The 20,245-nt window shown below is 50.6% G+C and overlaps 1 protein-coding gene and 1 long non-coding RNA gene across 5 annotated transcripts in view; one reads left to right on the top strand and one right to left on the bottom strand.

Annotated features, from left to right (window-relative positions):
- The window catches only part of Clec2l (C-type lectin domain family 2 member L), a 43,571-nt gene that overhangs the window by 10,819 nt on the left and 12,507 nt on the right, over positions 1 to 20,245 (top strand). For 3 of the 4 annotated variants that reach the window (XM_035451232.1, XM_035451231.1, XM_035451233.1), the window contains one exon: positions 1,713 to 1,857. The gene's annotated coding sequence lies outside the window, so the exon portion shown is untranslated. Of the gene's footprint in view, positions 1 to 973; positions 1,094 to 1,712; positions 1,858 to 20,245 lie in introns of all 4 variants that reach the window. The other variant, XM_035451234.1, reaches the window with a different exon arrangement.
- Positions 8,044 to 19,862, bottom strand: LOC113832848. Its single transcript, XR_003480312.2, has 4 exons — positions 16,149 to 19,862; positions 13,452 to 13,544; positions 12,687 to 12,753; positions 8,044 to 11,163 (listed from the first exon to the last, which is right to left on the bottom strand). It is a non-coding gene; the product is annotated as an uncharacterized LOC113832848 (long non-coding RNA).

Genomic DNA, 20,245 nt, shown 5'->3' with positions numbered 1-20,245 from the left:
GGGGTTGGAGGGCTCATCCTGCCCCTGCTATTATTCCCGCCTACTGCTGAGCACATATTTATACTCAGCTTCTGGTGTCGTCCGCAGCAGACTGGGTGCATGTACCCTCAGGGGCCCGTAGTCTGCAGCCTGATCAGAGCTCCTCTTCTAGAACTTGTGCCCGTGTCTCAGCAAATGGCTAGCCCGCACAAAGATTTGGGTCTCCCTGTAAAACTCCTTTCTCTCTGCATGCCCTGATATACATGCTTGAGGATGAGACCAAGTTCATTGAAAAACCGCCAGACTCTGGTCGTATCTGCCTCTGAAGGCTGGTGCTTCTCGAAGTTGGCTTCTCCGGGGAGGGTGGACACCAAGCTAGATGGCAGGCTGGGGACAGCTGTTGTGGAATATTAATTTAAGATGTGTTACATTTGTTCGTGCTGTGAAATATTTGTTTAATGATGCAAGACGTGCTCAATTTGTTTGATTAAATAAAATGTACCTGTGGTCAGGAGGTTGAGTCAGTCACAGGCTGACAGGAAGTGGGAGGGAGGAACCATGCGTAGCTAGGGTTCTTGAGTGGGACAGAGCAGAAGGAGGGTTGGTTTTTGGGAGCCTGAGCTAGGAGAGAAGGTTAAGTACTTGCTCTTCAGCCTCTCTGAGCGAGCAGAATTTCACCTCAACCTTTGAATCCTGAGTTCCACAGGGATAAAGATCTAGATAAGGATCCTTTTAGCAGTGGTGATAGAGCAGGTGCCTGAGGGAACAGAATTCTCGCCTGACTATGGCCAGTGTGGCTAAACCGCTCTTGGTAGCTACAGATTAGGACAGCAGTTGCTTAAGGGGCAGCTATTGAATTTAATGAAAACCAATAGACAGTGGATAGCCTAAGCTGTTCAAGACAAGGCAAATCTAGAGGCCTCAGTGGCCCCATAGCTCCCTGGGAGGGTCATCTTTTCTGACTCTGTCTGGTTTTGTACTTGTCTGTCTCCAGCTGAACTGACGAGGCAAGAGGTGCCTACATGCCCAAGCCCTGGCCTGTGTTAACCCTGGCCTGTGTTAATCCTGTGCCAGCTTGCTCCTGTTCCCAGCCTCTGTTGCCTCGTTAGGACAGGTGGGTGGGCTTCCTTAGATGGGTACAGAGATGGGAAGTGCTTGTCCAAGTGACAGACAGGAGGGTCTCTTTACAAACAAGTTCTAAAACTTTTTATTTATTTATGTATATTTTATATGTATCATTGGTTTGCCTGAATATTTGCTTGTGTACCATGTTATTGTGACTAAACATTTCCTGGCGAGAGGCAACAAGCGCCTTACTCACTCTAGATAAGGAGCCCACAGCAGACCAAAGAACAGACACCACCAAAGTCCAATGTGGTAAACCAATGAGTTTTATTGGGGTTACTAACAGGGGCAGAAATGACCCAAAGACAGCTGTATCACCAAGACCTGCCCCAGCATGGGCGACAGTACACAAATGCTGGGAACCTGGAGCACCCTGCACAGCCTGCAGATTGGAAACTGTTCTTTCCAAGTGACTCTGGTCTAAACCATTTCCAAGCAGCTGGTCTGGCCTCAGAGTCTTCTTTGCAATTTGGCCTGCAGCTCAACTCTGCTCCTCTGAGAGGGACTCTCAGCTTTTATTGCTTAGTCTGGCAGAGAAGGGTCTAGAAGATCTGGTCAGTTTCAGGGACTTCCTGAAGCTATGCTGTGTTGTTTACTTCCTGTTACAGGAGCTTCCCGGCAAGATGGAATGTTTCAATCTGAGAGGAAATGGCTACTCAACACATGTGCATGCAGTGTTCTCAGTGGCCAGAAGAGGGCGCCGGGTCCCCTAGAACTAGTGCAGTGATTCTCAACTGCGATCCCTTAAACACGGTTAGTTCCTTAAAATTATTTTTTTGCTACTGCATAACTCTTCTTACTTTTGTGAATTGTAATGTAAATATCTGATATTTCTTAGGTAGCCTCCGTGAAGGGGTCATTTGACACCCCCCCCCACAAAGGGGTCGAGGACCCACAGGTTGAGAGCCACTGAGCTACAGTTAAAGTAATGAGCTGCCATGTGGGTGTTGTGAATTAAACCCAGGTATTTCAGAAGAGCAGTACGTGTTCTTAATCAGTGAGCTGGCTCTCTGGCCCCTTAGACAGGAGGGTCCTTCAAGAGCACTGTGACCTCACAGGGACAACTCCTATACCAATAGCACTACAGTGCAGAGGCCGGAATGATTGTTCAGGCTGAGGGTGTTCTGGGAACAAGAAAAATGAGTTTGGCTGTTAGAGATAGGCTTGAGGCACCAAGACAGAGAGGGTGGTAAGTATGTGTCAGTACCAGCCTTCCATACAAGAGCCAACATCAGTCCCTAGAGGCGTCCCCGGTGGGCAACACAGAGCCTGGACGAAGTTAGCTGCTCAGGCTAGTGCCCTCCCCGGCTAGTGCCCTGGGCACTTTGGAGGGATTTCTCCATGTAGGAAGACAGAAACAGAGTCTGGCTGAAGCTTCCTCCAGTACCCTTGCTCCAGGAAGTGTCCCCTGGTTCCCAAGGACAGCAGACGGCTTCCCATTACTGTGGCAGAATAACAGACAGAAGCAACTTAAGGGTTTGCTTCGACTCAGTTTCAGATCACGATGGCCAGGAAGGAATGGTGGCGTCCATGGTAATGGGAGGGGTGGCATAGCTTCCTCTAGTCTTGGTGAGTTACAGATGCAGAAAGCCAGAGGGAACACTATTGATAACAGCCTGCAAAGGTGGGTCCCTTCTGGTGTCCGTACACCATCTAGCCTCCTACAGCAGCACTGTGGCTGGTCCAGTGCAGTCAAAACAAGCACATGGAGGGGACAGTTCACATTTAAACTGTAGCAGTCACTCTGTGCCTTTGCAAAACTGGGAAAAGAGAGTCCCTGTCTTGTACCCTCCTGCTCACAAAGAACTCATTAGAAAATTGCACCCCTTTCTCCCAGCACATAGCCCCTCACCAGCAAGCCTAGCTTTGTTCTTAGATCAGGGCTGAATTCCAGATCCCCATGGCCCTTAGGCCAGGAGCCTCGTGCCGTGAGCAACTTGCACAGCCATGCAAGGGAGTTTTGGTTATGCGCTGTGCCCAGCTTGCATGTGACCTGCTTGTATTGACGTATTCACCAGGCGCGGGTGGGAGATGAATCCCACTGCCCAAGAAAGGCAGCTCCAAGAAACACTGATAAAGACTTTGGCGGGTACCTAAGGAGTCTGGATTCTGGTCCTGCTGTGCTGTGGTGTGTGCCAAAGCCCTTGCTCTTTGAGTCTACGTGTGATTAGGGCAAGAGGGAGTGGTGGGGTGAGGAATCTTTATTCTCTACCAGGCGGTGTCTCAGGAGCGGGAGCCGTGAGAGTCCTCTGCCACCTGCAGCCCAGAGCAAGGAATGTGGTCCTCAGTCAAGGTCCTTCCCGACCTGCTATGCTGAATGTGGGCCCTCTGGGCAAGTCACTAGGAGGCTTCACTGCGATATTTTCAGGTTTTTTGTGGTCGAGGAGGGCAGGGCCACGAATCATGCTCCTTATCAAGGTCTACAGCAGGCGTATTCCCCAACATCAATTGTTTGCATAAACCAGAGGTTTCCACCTATATAGAGGTGCCCGGCTCACCAGCTCGCCGGAACGCAGAGATACTCCCTTTTGCCACTAGAGGGCTGCCATGTGCAAAGGGAAAGCAGAGTGCGTTTGCGGACCGCCCAGTGGCTTTTGGGGACATGGGTTCTCAAGAGAATGAAAGCAATGCCAGGCCATGATAGTTTCCTCACATGACTGGGCTCGGTGGGATTACAACTTGCATAATTAAGCAGTAATTAAGATTCGGCAAATTAATAGTCCTAGTAGTGTAGCCGCAATGATATTAACGAGAATGGTATTAGTGCTGCAGTTTGAAAGCTTCATGTATGTTTCATGTATGAGACTCATGCACACACACGAGTCTCTCTCTCTGTCTCTGTGTCTGTCTGTCTGTGTCTCTCTCTCTCCCTCCCTCTCTCTAACGACCTCCGCATAGTGCCCCACACTGAGACTCAAGTCGTTGAACTGTGGGCTTTCATGGTTAGGATGAGAAATGTCAAATGATCATACAGTGAAGATTTGGTCCTCAATGCAGCCATGTCAGGGGGTGGGGCTTTGGGAGTGGCTGGATCACTAGGGTTCTAACCCCAGCGATGGGCTGTTGGGAGGGGATGGCTGTGAAGCTTCTCCTGAGTCTAATTCTTTCTTTTTTAATTGATTTTTTTTAACTTCTTTTGAGAATTTATATACGTGTCAACAGGAGAAGAATGATGTAAACACCGTTGTGGTCACTCCTGATTATTTTATAATAAGAATTCAGAAGGCTACAGAAACTATTAAATACTCCTACTTTTGGTTAAAAAAATAAACACATAACCGTTTATGTTGTGAGACAGAGTCGCGTGCAGTGCAGGCTAACCAGTCAGGGATGGTTTTACATCTCCACTCCTCCTGCTCTACACTGAGTGCTGGGATTGCATGCAAGCTCCAGCATGCTGGGTTTGTAAAGCATTGGGGATCAAACCCAGGGCTTTGTGTGTTGGAGGCCACCATCCTACCAACAGCTCTACTCCCGCAGCCCAGCAGAGTACTGAAGCATTGAGAAGCACGTATGCAGTATATTAAATTTGAAAGACAATTTACTTAAATAGCATTTGTGTTTACCAAAAACAGCCCATCTATGTATGTTTTATAATAAGAAAGCCTTTATTTACTCCTGCTGTTAAAAATACTTACTATATCAGATTTGGGTTTTTTCCTCAGCTGGTGTGAGCTGAACTTCCTGTCACTTGCAGGGTCCTGTTACCCTCTGGGAAAGGCTAATGCATGAGGCAATGTTTTTTTGGCAGGATTATTACTGAGGGCATCATTTTCACCCAGAAGTCAACCTCTCTGCAAGAAGCAGCTTTTGTGGACTGTAGATGGCCCTCAGGAAATGCTAAACATAGCTCCCGCGATGACGGTCGTTCTTTCTCCCTCCCTCCCTCCCTCTCTTTTTCTTTTACTGATAATTTTTAATTATTTATTTTATGTTTATGGGTGTTTGCTTGCATGTATATCTGCGCATCACATGCAAGTCTGATGTTTGGGAAGGTTAAAGGAAGGCATCAGATCCCCCGGAATTGGAGCTATAGACTCTCGTGGGCTATCATGTAGGTGCTGGGAGTCAAGCCTGGGTCCTCTGGAAAAGCAACAAGAATTCTAAACCACTGTGCTCTCTCCAGCCCCGTTGCTTCTGTAGCAGCAATCTTTCCCTTCTCAAGAGAGTAGCCCAGCCGACTGTGTTTCTTCTCTCCCCGTCCCCTTCCCTCCCCTCCCCTCCCCTTCCTCCCTTCCTCCTCTCCTCTCCTCTCCTCTCCTCTCCTCTCCTCTCCTCTCCTCTCCTCTCCTCTCCTCTCCTCTCCCTCCCTTCCTCCCCTCCCCTTCCTTCCCCTCCCCTCCTCTACCCTCCTTCTCTGTTCCCCTCCTCCTCACCACACCTTTCATTCCTTTTTTTCTTCAGTGCTGGGGATTGAATTAGGATCCTTATACACGCTAGGCAACTCCTTTGCCATTGAACTATACTCTTGTGCAGTAGCCTGGATTTTCTTTGGGAACTTTTTCTTTCCTCTCTCAATCCCACAATCCAGGCAGGGATGGCCCTGACCGAACCCAACTCCAGGGTTGCATGTGTGATCCACACCTTACCACAGCCACTGGCTTAGCTAAGAAAGGGCATTGTGTTGGTTAGTTTTATGTCAACTGGTCACCAGCTAGCATCATTTGGGAAGAGGGACTCTGAATTGAGAACATCTCATAAGCTTTGTCTATAGACAAGTTTGTGTTGCTTTTCTTGATTAATGAGTGATATGGATTGGTCCATCCCATTGTGGGTGGTTCCATCCCTGGGCAGGTGGTCCTGGGTTGCATGAGAAGGCAGACTGAGTAATCTATGAAGAACAAGTCAGCAAGCAGCATTTCTCCATGGCCTCTGCTTCAGTTCCTGTCTCTAGGCTCCTCTTTGAGTTTCTGTCCTGACTTCCCTAAGTGATAGAGTGTGACCTGAGAGTGATAAAATGAGATAAAGCCTTCCCTCCCCAAGTTGCTTTTGGTCATAGTGTTTCTTGTTTTTTTTTTTTTTTAACTTTTACTTTTTTAAGCCACCCTCAAATAGATAGCAAGTTTTCTTTTTTTTAATTAAAATTAAAAGCAATCTTATTTTACATACCGATCCCAGTTCCCTCTCCCTCCTGTCCTCCCATACCCCCCACCAATCCCCCATTCACTCCCCAGGGAGGATGAGACCTCCCATGAGGGATCACCAAAGGCTGTCACATCATTTGGGGCAGGACCTAGGCCCTACCCTCGTGTATCTAGGCTGAGAGAGTATCCCTCCATAGGGAATGGGCTCCCAAAGCCCATAGGGATGAATATGGTTCCATTGCCAGAGGCCCCATAGATTGCCCTGGTCTGGTCATGGTATTTTTCTCAGCAAGCATAACTAAGGCAGGCCGAGTGTGGTGTGCTGTGTGGGCAGGGCCGCATTTGAGCGCTTTCTCTGCTGATTCTGCACATGGAAGGACGAAAGTTTGGTGTTCTGATGATGGCCACCTTCCACTGTGTGGAGTCTGAGGACGAAGCCAACATGGAGAAGACAAAGGCAGACTGTGAAGAGGCATGGAGCTTCTCTCAGAAATGGAGCCTGAGTCTAGCTGCATGGGCCCCATCTCATTTTTCCTTTGCCTCGGCTGGTGTGGGTTTGGCTTTCTGGTGCTCACCCTGGGAAGTATCTTGACAGTACAAGTTAGTACATAGAATTGGCTGGTTGGGGTTTGCAAGTGAGACTAAAATACAGAACTGGCCAGGTTGACTCAGGGCAAGCAAGCCTTTCTATTCTTGGCGGGTAACTAGTGACTCGTGCTATGTAGTAATGAAGGAGCCATGAGCTGCCCATTGGACACATTCACCATGCACCCGGGAGCATTAGGAGGTGAAATGACTCAAGTTGATGTGTTCCTCTTGCTGCTTGCAGCAACAGCTTATACCAAAGAAACAAACCCACGGGCTGTCCTGGTGCCTGTTCACTGTGCAGGGACCTAGGGACATTACCCGCCCCAGGACGCAAGGCTGTGCTGTTTCAGTGGCATACAGGAGGCACCTAGGCTAGTCAGATCCATGGAGACAGCAATAAAATGGTGGGTACCAGGGGCTGTAGGGTGGGGCAGGAGTTGGTCAATGAGTGCAGAAGTTTACAAGATGAAGAATGTTCAGGAGATGGGTTGTGGTGATGCCTGCATAGGGCACGAGTGTGCTGAGCAGCACCAAACTGATGGTAATATTTATATTGTGTGTATCTGGCCACAGTTTTATAGACAGCCTGCAGTAAAGGGAGAAAAATACAGCTTTGTTCAGAAAGGCCTTTCATTGTGTGGCCTGCAGTCCTGGGCTCAAAGTCCCAGGTACAAGTTGAAGTTACCACACAAAGGAAGAAACAAAGCTGGGGATTAGGGGGGTGATAGTCACTATTGAATGTCTCCACCTCCTGTGTTTATATGACACAGCATGGTGAAGGTATGTGCCTTTTAGGTGTGTGTGTGTGTGTGTGTGTGTGTGTGTGTGTGTGTGTGTACACACGTGTGTGAAGGCCAGATGGCAACTTTGGACCATTCTTCAGGAATTATCACTTACCTTTTTAGTAGAGGTTTTGGGGGGCTGGAGAAATGGTTCAGCTGTTAAAGGCTTAGGCTCACACTTAATTGGAAGATTTTTAATTGTATGTATTTATTTATGTGAGTGTGTTCATGTGTGTATATGCCACAGCACATATGTAGAGGTCAAAGAACAACTTTGGGGAGTCAGACCTTGAAGGGTCCCTCGGATGGAAGTCTTGGTCATCAGATTTGGTGGCAAGTGCCTTTACCCACTGAGCCATCTCACCAACTCCATTTAAAAATTATTCAAGACAGAATCTCTCATTGGCCTGGAACTTGACAATTAGTTCTGGCAGGTTGGACAGTGAGCATTAGGGAGCCCCTTGTGCCGAAATTACAAGGGCACATAACCACACCTGTCTTTTTTATTTTTTAATATGGATACAAGGCAAACATGTTATCATCTTATGCTCTGAGTACACCTCTGCACAGACGGGAGATAGAGGCACAAGGAGGCTAAGTAAATAAACCCTGCTATGGCTTGAGTGTGAGATGTCACCAAGTATCTGACCACTTGGTCTTCAGCTTTGATAACTCTTTGGGGGGGGATAAGGGGGTTGTGGAACCTTTAGGAGGTGGAGCCTAGCTGGAGGGCGATGGGTTTTAGATGTTATGGCCTAGTTCTGCGTCTGGCATGATAGCTCTGCTTCCTGGTCTAACAAAGTGAGGTCCAGAAGCCTCATGCTCTGGCCTCCTCATTGATGAACCACTTCTGCAGTCATGGTGAATTATACCCTGACACAGCAAACTCAAACCGGTCCCTCTCCTTCATTGCTTCCTGTCAGGTATTTGGTTAGAAGGATAAGGGATGTGGCTGATATACCAATCAAGCAAGTGACAGGGCCAGGGTGTGACCTAACCCTAGCTTCTAACATCTGCCCGGCATGGGCCCTGACAGCGGAGCTGTTCTGCCTCTCCGTCCTCAGTCTTCGCCCAGTTCTCTGGAGTCACTTGTAGCCCAGGCTGGCCTGAACCTTGCTGTGTAGCTGAGGGTGATCCTTTTGCCTCCATGTCCCGAGAGGGGGTTATAAGTATGTACCTCTATGCCCAGCTTATAGGGCTTGAGCCCAGGCAAGCACCCCACAGATGAACCTACCTCCTACAGCAGACAGCACAATGGAAGTTACTGATTAGGGCACTGAGGTCTCTCTCTTCCCATGGGTGGGCATTTCCAGGAATGGAAGCTGACCCCTGCCAGCATCTCTGGCTTGTGATTGCCCCATGGCATGGATGGAAGCTCCTGGGACTCTGAGGGAAGTGGGCTATAGAGGCATTGACGTCGGTCTCACAAAGGTTTGCTGACCCCTGGGCAATCTGTCCCCCCCCCACCCCCCGCCAGTGAGAAACAGAATGTGACTTACGTCACCAAGTGCAGCAGGATAGGCTGTCTTGCCCTTCCCTGGTGGCGCTTTCCTGCTTCTTGTGCCCTTTATCCCATAGACTGTCCCTTCTGAAGCACACACAGTCTTTTGGTACTCCCAGAGAAAGCCCTGGTCCTCAGTGTAGCGTTCTGCTCTCAGCCCTCTTGATGAACATCTATACAGCAGCCAGTCGGCCCAGGCTCACACCATGGGCCAGGGCAATTCTGGTTACCTGCACAGCCAGCCCTGGGGCTGGAAAGTGTCTTGACCTCATCTTGTGAGCACCCTGTCCTTGTGGCTGTGGGACATCCCTCTGTGTGTGCCTCTGGGCTGCATAGAGAGGCTGTGTCTAGGGCAGGCTGAGCATATGGACATTAAGTCATTGCCTGGTTCAGGAGGAGAGTAAAAGGAACCATCAAGAAAGAGTCAAATTACAGATAATCTGTGGCCCAGAAGAACCAGGCAATGGTGTGGTTGCTACCTGCTAGGGAGACTTGTCCCAGCAAGATGAGCTTACTGGGCCAGGAAAAAAAAAAAAAAAAAAAAAAAAAAAAAGAGCAAAGGCAAGCCCTCCTGAGGTGGGAAAAGACAGAGACAAGTCCTCCTGAGGTGAGGTCTTGACTGTATAAGGCATTTCCTCAACAGGAGGACTTTCCTATTACAGTGCCTGCCCAAGAAAGGAGAACCTTAAGGACCCGTGGTTCTAAGCAGTGTCATTCAACGGTGCTCACACTTGACAATGAGAATTTGATTGCCCAAATTAGTTATTGTAAATAGACAAAGAATAATTATATATGTTTATGTCATACAAATAATGTTATGATACGTATGTATACAGTTTGCAGTGTTTGTATGTATGCAGTTGCAGTGTTGCAGGGAACTAATTAGCATATCAGTTCCCTTAATTACTTATTCCTCTTTAAAAACTTTTAAAATCAATATTATTTATTTAGTTTGTACACATGGGTGTTTTGTCTACATATATGTCTGTGTACCATGTATGTGTCTGGTGTTTGAGAAGGCTGGAAGAAGTCATCAGATCCCTTGGAACTGGAATTACAGATGGTAGTGAGCCACTGTGTGGGTGCTGGGACTTGAACCTGGGTCTTCTGCAAGAGCAGCCAATGCCCTTAACCTCTGAGCCACCTCTCCAGCTCCAATTGCTTACTGCATTTGGTGAGAACACTTAAAACTTAGTTTTAGTATGTGTGTACATGTGTGTATGTATGTGAGCCTGAGTGTGTGTGATCACACGGGTGCCAGAGGACAGCCTTGGGCATTGTTTCTCAGGTGCCATTTCCTGTATTTGTTTGTTTGTTGTATTTGCTGGCCTGAGGTTTCTAGGTAGACGAGGCTGGCTTGTCCGTGAGTCGAAGGGTCCACCTGCCCGTCTCCCCCACCGTTTTGGGGTTACAAGCATTCACCATTACATCCAGCTTTGTTTGTGTTTTGTTTTTCAAGACAGGGTTTCTCTGGGTGACAGCCTGGGCTGTCCTGGAACTCACTCTGTAGACCAGGCTGTCCTCGAACTCAGAGACCTGCCTGCCTCTGCCTCCTGAGTGCTGGGATCAAAGGTGTGCGCCACCAACGCCTCCCCGATAAGTTTTATACTATTGACTGCTCTCTCCAACTTCTGTGAATTTGATTAGGGGCAGCCAACCAGAGACTGCTGGACAGTGCTAACCTGTGACCACATCACAAACACCCTCAGCTTCCGCAAAGCCTCTTTTGCCTTGGGTTCACATTTTCCCTCTTGTGCGATGTGGGGCCTTTGCAAGCAGACCTTGTAACCTGGCAGTTCAGGGGCTGCTTCAGTCTTGTGTTTTTCTTCGTATAGTATTGTGTGTTAAAGATATGCATTTTTCACCTGCATCAGAAATGGAGTCGTTTGTCATCTCACCTCGGGTTCTCAGCTCCCCTGGAAACCTGGGGAGCATTGACCCCACTGGAGCAGTTGCCACTCAGTGAGCACCCTCAAACCTGAGTGGAGAGTTCACCAGGACCCCTTGACTCCTTCAGGTGTCCCTCTGTCCTGGAGGCTTGGGTTTAGCGAATCTGTATTCTCCATGATCCAGCCAACAGAGGCATTCCAGAATTGCTTAGGATCTGCAAGAAAAGACAGCCAGGCTGGTGGCAGGATAACAGGCTGAAATGAACACGATTCGTTTCTTTTGCATGTTTGTGAATTATAAGCAATTCTCTCAGCAGACTTTGCCTATAGGACTTAGTGGGACAGAGAACAAGGCAGCCTGGTAATAGGGCTAACCTGTGCTACCAATCTAAGTTGCCGAAGGGATTATAGGTGTTTTGGGGTGGGAAGGAGAGGGTCCTGAAGGGGTGTGGTGAGAGGAGGCGTGCTTATTCTAGGAACGTGAAGAGGTCCGGGGTTTCTTAGGGCAGCAGGGTCCACCGCTCACTGACATGCTACTGAAGTGGCCACAGGGTAGGGCCACAGGCTGAGAGGCCGTCTTAGCGGCAGTGTAACCATGAAAGCACAGCCAGCTGCGCTGACTTAAAGAGATGGTGGCTGACTGTCCTCATAAGCCCTTGGGGACCTTGAGGCTACTTGTAAAGATGAGGACCCTCAAAACTGGCGGAGGGGGAAGGAATGGAGTGTGGCAGACACTTCATCGTGGATGCCTCTGGGAACATCACATGACCAGTAGAAGCCAGTCTCTGGGAATCACATGTAAAACCCATGGGTGTGGGGGCAGAGCTGGGACAGAGGAGTGGGATTTCCTTTGTGGTTGAACCTTCTAGAATGAGATCGTAGAAATGGCAGGCAAGCTTGTGAGTATACTAGAGGATGATGAATTATAGAAAATTGTATTAAAATTATTTGTTTTTTTTGGGGGGGGGTTGAGGCAGGGTTTCTCCAGGTTGGCCTTGAGCTCACTAAATAACCAAGGATGACACTGAACTCAAATGCTGGGACTGCCTGCAGGCACTGCCATGCCCAGGTCTAAAAATGATCCATTTAAATTATTGTCTAAATTGATCTCAATGAAAAGAGTCTTAAAAGCTGAAATAAAATTTCCTTTTACCTCAGTGGGACAGTGACCCCAAATTACACTTCAGTTGGTTTAAAAAAAGGAAATGCCACCTCCTGCCCCCAACTCTGGGTTTGTGGGTCAGGAGTCACAGTTACATAATGGTGGGAGGGGACAAAGTCAATATTCTGAGAAACAAGAAGGAATGCTGGGTCACCTGGCACAGAGCCTTCTAGACATGGGAACCCGCCTCTGAGCAGATTGCAATGGGAGCTGCCCTGATGGACAAGGAGCCGGGCTGGGGATGTATTCCTAGACATCTGCTTCTTTTAAAAAAATGTTATATTTGTGTGTGTGTGTGTGTGTGTGTGTGTGTGTGTGTGTGTGTGTGTGTGTGTGAGAGAGAGAGAGAGAGAGAGGCATGCAGCAGTGTATATGTACATCAGAGGACAATGCTTCTCTTCATCTACCATCTGTGTGTGTGTGTGTGTGTGTGTGTGTGTGTGTGTGTGTGTGTGAGAAGAGAGAGAGAGAGAGAGAGAGAGAGAGAACAAATTGTGGGAGTTGATTTTTCTCTTCCACCATATGGGCTCCAGGAATTGAACTCACATCCTCAGCTTTAGCAGCAAGTGCCTTTACCTGCTGAGCCATCTCGCCAGCCCATCCAGAACTCTGCTTCTTGTGCCCACGTCAGTTCTGATCAAGCCTGTTTAGCAATATGTGATGTAACTATGGAGGCTCTGTTGTCCCATGCAGGAGTCTGCATCTGAGGCATTGCCAGCAGGGGCCCAGCATCCTACTACCCCTGTGGTCCAAACCAAGGCCTCACACACACACACACACACACACACACACACACACACACACACACACACACACACACACACACACTTGCTCCTGAGGGCCAGCTGGGGCAGATTTAGCCTTACATGTCCAAGAGGAGGGCCAGCTTAGGGACTCTGTCTCTCTCAGGGCCAGGGAGCATGAGTGCCACCTCAGTGGCTGTGGCTGTCATGACAGGTCCTCTCTGTGGTTTCAGCAATCCCTCACTGGCTGAGGTAGTCCGAGTTTGAGCACCCAGAGCAGCTAATGCAAGGATTTGAGATCAAGCTGGTTTGGGGGCAGTGGTTCCAGGAGGCACTGGGAGGGGGAGCAGGGGGGTCCACTAGGGGCTGTGAAGACTCCAAGGGTTGGGTCTTGTCTTGGATCAGACCCTGAAGCCTGCTGGTCAGGGCTGGAACACTGCTAAATCAGCCCCCTGCCAATGCCTGGCTACTAACTCCTGTCCCTTCTGTCTAGATCAACGATTCACAGCAAGAGCCTCCTTGCTGACCCCCTGCTCCAAAGGAGCCTTGCACTTACTCCAAAGATAATTTTCCTACAGTTGTGGTCATTGACTCTAACCTGTTGCAATGTCTTTGATGCTTCTTGTTTGCAGCTTTAAACCCGGTGCTCCACCCAGGCACGTCTCTAGAGGTGTAGAGAAGGGTCTCAGAACTAAAGGAGAGATACTGGTCAGTTTCAATCCAGGAGGCTTAGACGGCAACAGACCCTGTGCCTGTCTTCCATTCTCCACTTCTTCCTTTTTGCTTTTCTTTTCTTTTTTCTTTTTGGTTTTTTGAGACAGGGTTTCTCTGTAGCTTTGGAGGCTGTCCTGGAACTCGCTCTGTAGACCAGACTGGCCTCAAACTCACAGAGATCCACCTGTCTCTGCCTCCCGAGTGCTGGGATTAAAGGAGGGCCGCACCGCGGGGCCCTCCACTCCTCCTAATACAGCTCCTGCACCATCAGCACTACCATCAGCGCCATCCACCCAGGGTCTTTAGCTCTTGTACTTACTATATAGTCGAGCATGACCTTGACTAACACTCAGTTAATGAGGTGCCAGGGATGGAACCCAGGCCTTTGTGTATACGAGGTGTCTTAGTTTCCTGTTGCTGCGAAGACACACCACAACCTAGACAACCTACAGTAGAAAGGCTTTATAGGGGCTCACACTTCCAGAGGCTGGCAGTTCACATCATGGCACAGAGCATGGCCCCAGGACAGGCAGGCATTGTGTGGGGCAGTAGCTGAGAGCTAACATCTCATCCACAAGTGCAAAGCAGAGAGATAGAAAGAGATAGAGATAGAGATAGAGATAGAGATAGAGATAGAGAGAGAGAGAGAGAGAGAGAGAGAGAGAGAGAGAGAGAGAATGGAGAAGGGCCAGTGTTGGAGGCTGAGGCTATGGCAGATCCTCTGAGGTTAGAGTAGAGGTCAGGAAAGGTCATGAAGGGGCACCCCACCAGGGAGATGCCTTGTCAACTATACATCTGCCATGGCTGCTTCAGAAACTCCTTTGGCCTTTTTTGCTTGTTTTTTCTTGAGACAGGGTCTCACTATAAAACCTCAATTGGCCTCAGTCTATGTACTTCACTCAGGCTGACCTTAGACTCTTAACTCTCCTGCTTCAGACTCGCAAGCAGCAGGACCACAGACTTGGGCTCTCATGCCCGCTGTGCCCCAAGTCCATTCTCAACCCACTGGGGAGGGTGCTAGCTACTGTATGCCAAGTCCCAGCTGCTTAGCTAGGTTGTGGTGTGCATACTTGTAATCCCAGCACTTGGGAGGAGGAGGCAGGAGGATGGCTGTAAACTGGAGCCTGGCCTGGTCTACTATGAGTTCCAGGCCAGCCAGAGCTACATAGTTAGACCCAGTCTCAAAAATCCCGAAAGGGAGGCCGAGGAAGTGACTTACTTAGTAGGTAAAATGCTTGCTGCAGAAGCATAAGGACTGAGTTCAGATCCCCAGCACTCGTGTAAAAGCCGGGCTGGCTTCAAGCATCTGAAAGCCAGCAATGGGGGCAGGGGGTGCAGAGACAGACCTGTCCATGGAGCAGGTTGGCTAGTGAGGCCCCTGAATTGGTGAGCCCCAGGTTCAGCGAGAGACCCTGTCTCAAAAAAATAAGAGCGTGTCTAGTGTGGTGGTGAATGCCTTTAGTCCCAGCACTTGGGAGGCAGAGGCTATCCTGGTCTACATAGTGAGTTCCAGGGCTGTATTAAAAGAAAAAAAAAAAAGTGGAGAGTGAATATACCATAAAGACGCCTGGCTTCCACGTGCAATTGCGCAAATTCCCACATAAACCAGGAACGAGGGAGGGCAAGTCCCTGACTCAGTAGATGATCGGTCTGGCTTTCTGGCTGCTGCGCTGCTCTGCCTTGTCCCCTTGGACCCTGGCTCGTTCGTGTGGAATGTTTCTCTTAGCTGCTGAGAATCAGGTGGGCAAGCAAGTCTCAGCCCCGACCACTCTGCTCGGCCTCCAGGTCACCGCAGGAGCAGCCTTCCCAGGGCCTTGCCGCCCCCCTTCCCCCCCCCACACTTTAGAAGATGCCCAGTAGGAGGCTCCGGAGGAGGAGCACCTTGGCTTATCGCTGTCCTGGCCTTCCGCTGTGCGGGAGTGGGTGGCGGGGCTGGTGACCTGAACTGTCCTCCCTCCCTGCAACCCCGCCCGCGGGCGGTCGCAGCTCCCGCGCAGTCCCGGCTCCTCCCCCGCGCGGGGCCCGGCGCGCAGGCTGCGGCGCGCAGAGCGGGGACCAGAGCGGCTCCGGCGCGGGGAGCCGGGCTCAGCCCCGGTCTGTGGACGCCGCGGCCCCGGAGCACACCGAGTCGGCCTGGGGGGCCCGCGGGGTGCACGCAGCGCCGAGTGCGCGTGGGGCCGGGCCCCGCAGCCGGGTGCAGGAGTGCGCGCGCGCCACGGCATGGAGCCCGCCGGGAGCCCCCGCGCGCACCCGCCCGCCACCCCCCGCCGCGCGCCCGGCCGGCTGCGCCCAGGCCACGCTCACCGGCCGAGGCCGAGGCCCGTGGCCCAGAGGGGCTGCTGCGACGATCCGGGTCAGGCTATGAGGGCAGCACCAGCTGGAAGGCGGCCCTGGAGGGTAAGCGCGCAGCCTCCCATCCCTCGGTCCCCCGACTCGGGACCCAGGAAGTGGCCGGAGTCACCTTGACAGCTCGCAGAAGGGAGGGTGATCCGGAGAATTCATTCACTTCGGGGCAGGCAGATGTCACTGTGGGAGGAGGAGGGGCCGCTGGGGACCACCTCTGGTCACAGGCTTGACCTACCTTTGCTGCCAATTCCCTCTTTGACCTTGGAGCACACTTCATGCTCCAACCTTAGTTGGGTCCAGTGTGAAGCATCTGCACCGCTCTGCTGAGTGACGGCCTGAATCTGTAGCAGAGAAAACACTTAGTGCTTCGTAAAAGCAAAAGCTATGGTTCCCCGAGGTGGTGCCTGTACACTGTGGGGGGTGGGAGGGGCGCTGGGCTGGTGATGAGACTGATGAAGAGGAATCCCCAGAGGTCCCTCCTAGAGATTTGGAGGTGCCACTTATCCCACCTTTCATACTGGCTCAGGGAGTGACCCTGGGCTCTCCGGGAGACAGTGATGCTTTGAAGAGATTTCAAGTTCACATGCTCTTTTAGGAAACTTGGGTTGGCTGCAGGTGAGTGGTGCTGTTTGGGAGATGCTGGAGTTGACCTTAGGGAGGGTCAGCTTCCTGACGCTTCTCAGGCTCCTACACAGTAGGATCTGGGTAGCATTAACTAGGGACAGAGTGGGGGGGGGGGTCGTCTCAGAGTAGGCGATCTTTCAGGGGTATGGGACAGACAGGGAAGAGAGTAACAGGTCAAGGGCTGGAACTAGCCAGTCTCTTGTGGATGACCAAACCTTAGGGTGCTGGGTACTGATGAAGGCATTGGGGGGGGGGAAGAATATGAGAACGGGTTATCTGAGGGACCCCCCAGGCCAGGCTATGGTGTTTGTGTGTTTGAAGGAGCTGTGAGGGTTTAAGATAGCAGATCTGCTGGGGGGGGCAGCAGTGGAAGGCTGGTGGGTGAGGAAGGTGGGTGGCAGTCTGGGGGGGACAAGGCCACCTGTGCCCAGTTAGGGGAGGGAGCTGCAGAACATGGAGGACCCCTGGCCAAAGGCTGTGAGCCAGGGCAGGACAGTCTGTGGAGGGCTGTGAGGATTCTGAAGAAGCCCAATAGTGGTTAGGAACCTCGGAGCTTCCCCAGAAGCAAGGCTATTGCAGCGCAGAAACAGACTGGAAGCTTGGGTGGAATAAAGACCCTTCTTGGAAGCACGTTTCTGGTTAGTGGTACCAGAAATACCCTATCAATGGTATTTCTTGATTCTTTTGTAAGTATTTGAGAGGGTCAGTTCTGCTAACCTTTACCCTCGCCCCCATTGGGTAGGGCTGTTTCAGGGTAGTGTGGCTGACTGGCTCTGGGACCATCTCTGGCCCTGAATGCATTGACTCTTATCATTCCTACTGCCAGTGTGGCTGACTAACCCTGCCCATCAGCTGAAGAAGAGGCTATACACTGGGCAGGAGGAAAGCAAGAAGCTCTCTGTGGTGGCCCAGCCCACCACCGTATGTGATATCTTCTTGCAGTCCAGCCTTGTCTCATCTGAAATGGCGTGGCTCCCTAGTGATGTCACCACTGTCCCCCTTTTGATCTCTGGTGCATGTAAGAGCACCCCCTCTCAATGGCTCGGGCACTCAGTGTCTTGGCCTGCTGACTGTTGTACGACTTTCCAGTTGGTCCTCTGAGGTCTTCTAGATGTTCCTTGGGTGTGCCCTGTCTCCACCCAAAGAGGAGAGCCCATGGGCTGGGACTGGTCCTCACCAGTGGCTGCCACCTTATTTCTTTTTACAGCGATAAGACACCTTCTTAGGCCCTGCGCACATCCAGCCCTCACAGAGGTCCTAGAACAGGGCCCGAGTCAGTTTGGTGATGAGCCAAGAGCTGGTAAACTCGAGCCACCCGCCCACACCCACTGGTAGGCTTTGCTTGTTTAAGCTCCGGTTTTCTCCTCTCATGTGTGAGTCATGTCATGATTTCTACCTCACAGCACTAATCAGAGAAAGGTCTGGGGTGTAGGTTCTGTTGTGGTGGCTCCTTTCCCAGTTCCCTGAACAGCCTGGGTGAGGGGCTGGGAACAGGGGAGAGCAGCTGCTCAGCGGGAGTCTTTTGAGGTTACCCTTGAGGATGCTCTTACACCTCACTTCAGTTCTCTTCTGATACTCTAATGGATGGAGATCTGCTGGCCCTGGGGGCCCAGTGGGCTTGCAGCCTCTGCTTAGACTGGCTCCTATCTTGAGAGAAGGGGGAAGCTTCTGAAATGATACCGATGAGCCCCCAGACATAGCCGCACTCTGATCTTACTTTGCCCAAAGCAGCTGTAACCACACGGAGCTGGCCGTGTACCTTAGTTACCTTTAACTCTCGTTCTGCCCTTAGTGAGGTGCTTCAGCTCTGGAGAGGTCGTGAGGAGTGAGCGTCTTAAATATCTCACTCAAGGACACACTGGCCGCTAACACATGAAACCTCCGTGGGATTTGCCACGGGGCCCTCTAACGTGAAATGCTTGCCTCCCTTCTGGTGCAAGCAAGGACACTGGCTCAGAGTGGCTAACCAGACAGAATCCAATTGCGCTTTGAGCTCACAGCTCTCCTCTCTTGGCCCCTCAGAAGAGTCTGCTGCGGTCGGGAGAAGCCCTTCCCTCCTCATAGCTTGAAGGAATTGGAGAGCTCCAGTCAGAAGGCTGAGGCCTAGAACACAGTCTTCAGTCAACGGTTAGCTCTGGAAACAGAAACCAGACACTGGTTGGCTTGTGAAGGCTGCTTTCCCTGAGGGTGTGAGTCTGTCCTTCCAGGTGAAGGCTGGTGAAGCTGACCAGAGTGCCCTGCTGGGATCTGAAAACCCTGAAGATGATTCGAGATAGGGCTATTTCCAGCCTTTGGCCTGAGAGCGGGGCAGAGTGTTCTGGGGTAAGAGAGAGGGGACAGAGTGACTCTGCATACCTCAGGCTATATGGATTTCTCAGTGGTCACCAATTCTGAATTTTTAATGTTGAAAGTTTTTTTTTTTTTTTAGGCACAAACCCACAACTTCCTGGTCAAAACCACACACATGCATTTGGCAAAAGCTACCTAAAAATTTAAAAATTACCAAGCTTCACATTGGGCATTTAAAAATAGTCAGGGTTATGCTGGCCAGGCTGTGCCCCGGCGATTTAGCTATCAGCCACAGGCTTCTTCTGGGATGTAAGTGTGAGGGGGTCTGGGGTACAAAGAACCAGTGTTTGCCAGTTTTTCTTTCTAATATTAGGCCAAATCATCCTCATTTAGAAGCCCAGATGACCTGCACTGTAAACTCTTAGCGTATGTGGATGGGTCACTGCGTAGTGGGATGACTCAAGGTAGATGCTTGTGAAAAATTGGAGCGTGTTCACACCACAAGAGCCCTAACTCCTGGGACCTGAGAATGTGCCCTTGGGTGGAACTGTAGTCCTGGCAGGCGTTAGTTAAGAGGAAGCCAGAATGGAGTTAGTGGCCCCCAGTCCACTGTGAACTGGTGTCCTTAGACAAACACAACTAAACCCTGGAAGGCTAATGCTAAGAATGACTGAGGTTGAAGTGACAAAGTCAGGAGCCCAGGGCTTTCAGCAAAACCCCAGGAGCTAGGATGAGTTAAGCAAGGCTTCCCTGAGGACTCCGAAGGCAGCATGGTCCTGCCAACACCTCAATTTTGGGACTTCTGGTTTTCATAACTATGAGAGGATGCCTTATTTTTGAAGCCACCCAGTAGATAGCACCTCAGTCTGAGAAAGCAGGCACCACTGGACTCCAACTATTCATCCCCAGGCCTCCAAGAGGGCAGACAATGAACAGTGTGTTGGGAGTCCTGGGGTGTCTGTCGTAGGGTTTCTATTGCTGCAATGGAACACTTGGGGAGGAAAGGGTTTATTTGGCTTACACTTCCAAATCACTTTTCATCATCAAGGAAGTCAGGGCAGGAACCTGGAGGCAGGAGCTGATGCAGAGACCAGGGAGGGGTGCTGCTCACTGGCTTGCTTCCCCTGGATTGCTCAATCTACTTTCTTTTCTTTTCTTTTCCCTTCCTTCCTTCCTTCCTTCCTTCCTTCCTTCCTTCCTTCCTTTCTTTCTTTCTTTCTTTTTCTTTTGAGACAGGGTTTCTCTGTCAACCTGCTTTCTTATAGAACCCAGGACCACCAGTCCAGGGATGACCCCACCTGCAATGGGCTAGGCCCTCCCTCATCAATCACTAATTAGGAAAATATTGTACAACTGGGTCTTGTGGCGGCATTTTCTCAATTAAGGTTCCCTCCTTTCAGATAACTCTAGTTTGTGCCA

Source organism: Cricetulus griseus, assembly GCF_003668045.3.
Source record: "Cricetulus griseus strain 17A/GY chromosome 1 unlocalized genomic scaffold, alternate assembly CriGri-PICRH-1.0 chr1_0, whole genome shotgun sequence".
Lineage (NCBI taxonomy): Eukaryota > Metazoa > Chordata > Mammalia > Rodentia > Cricetidae > Cricetulus > Cricetulus griseus.
This window is presented reverse-complemented; position numbering and strand designations above follow the sequence as displayed.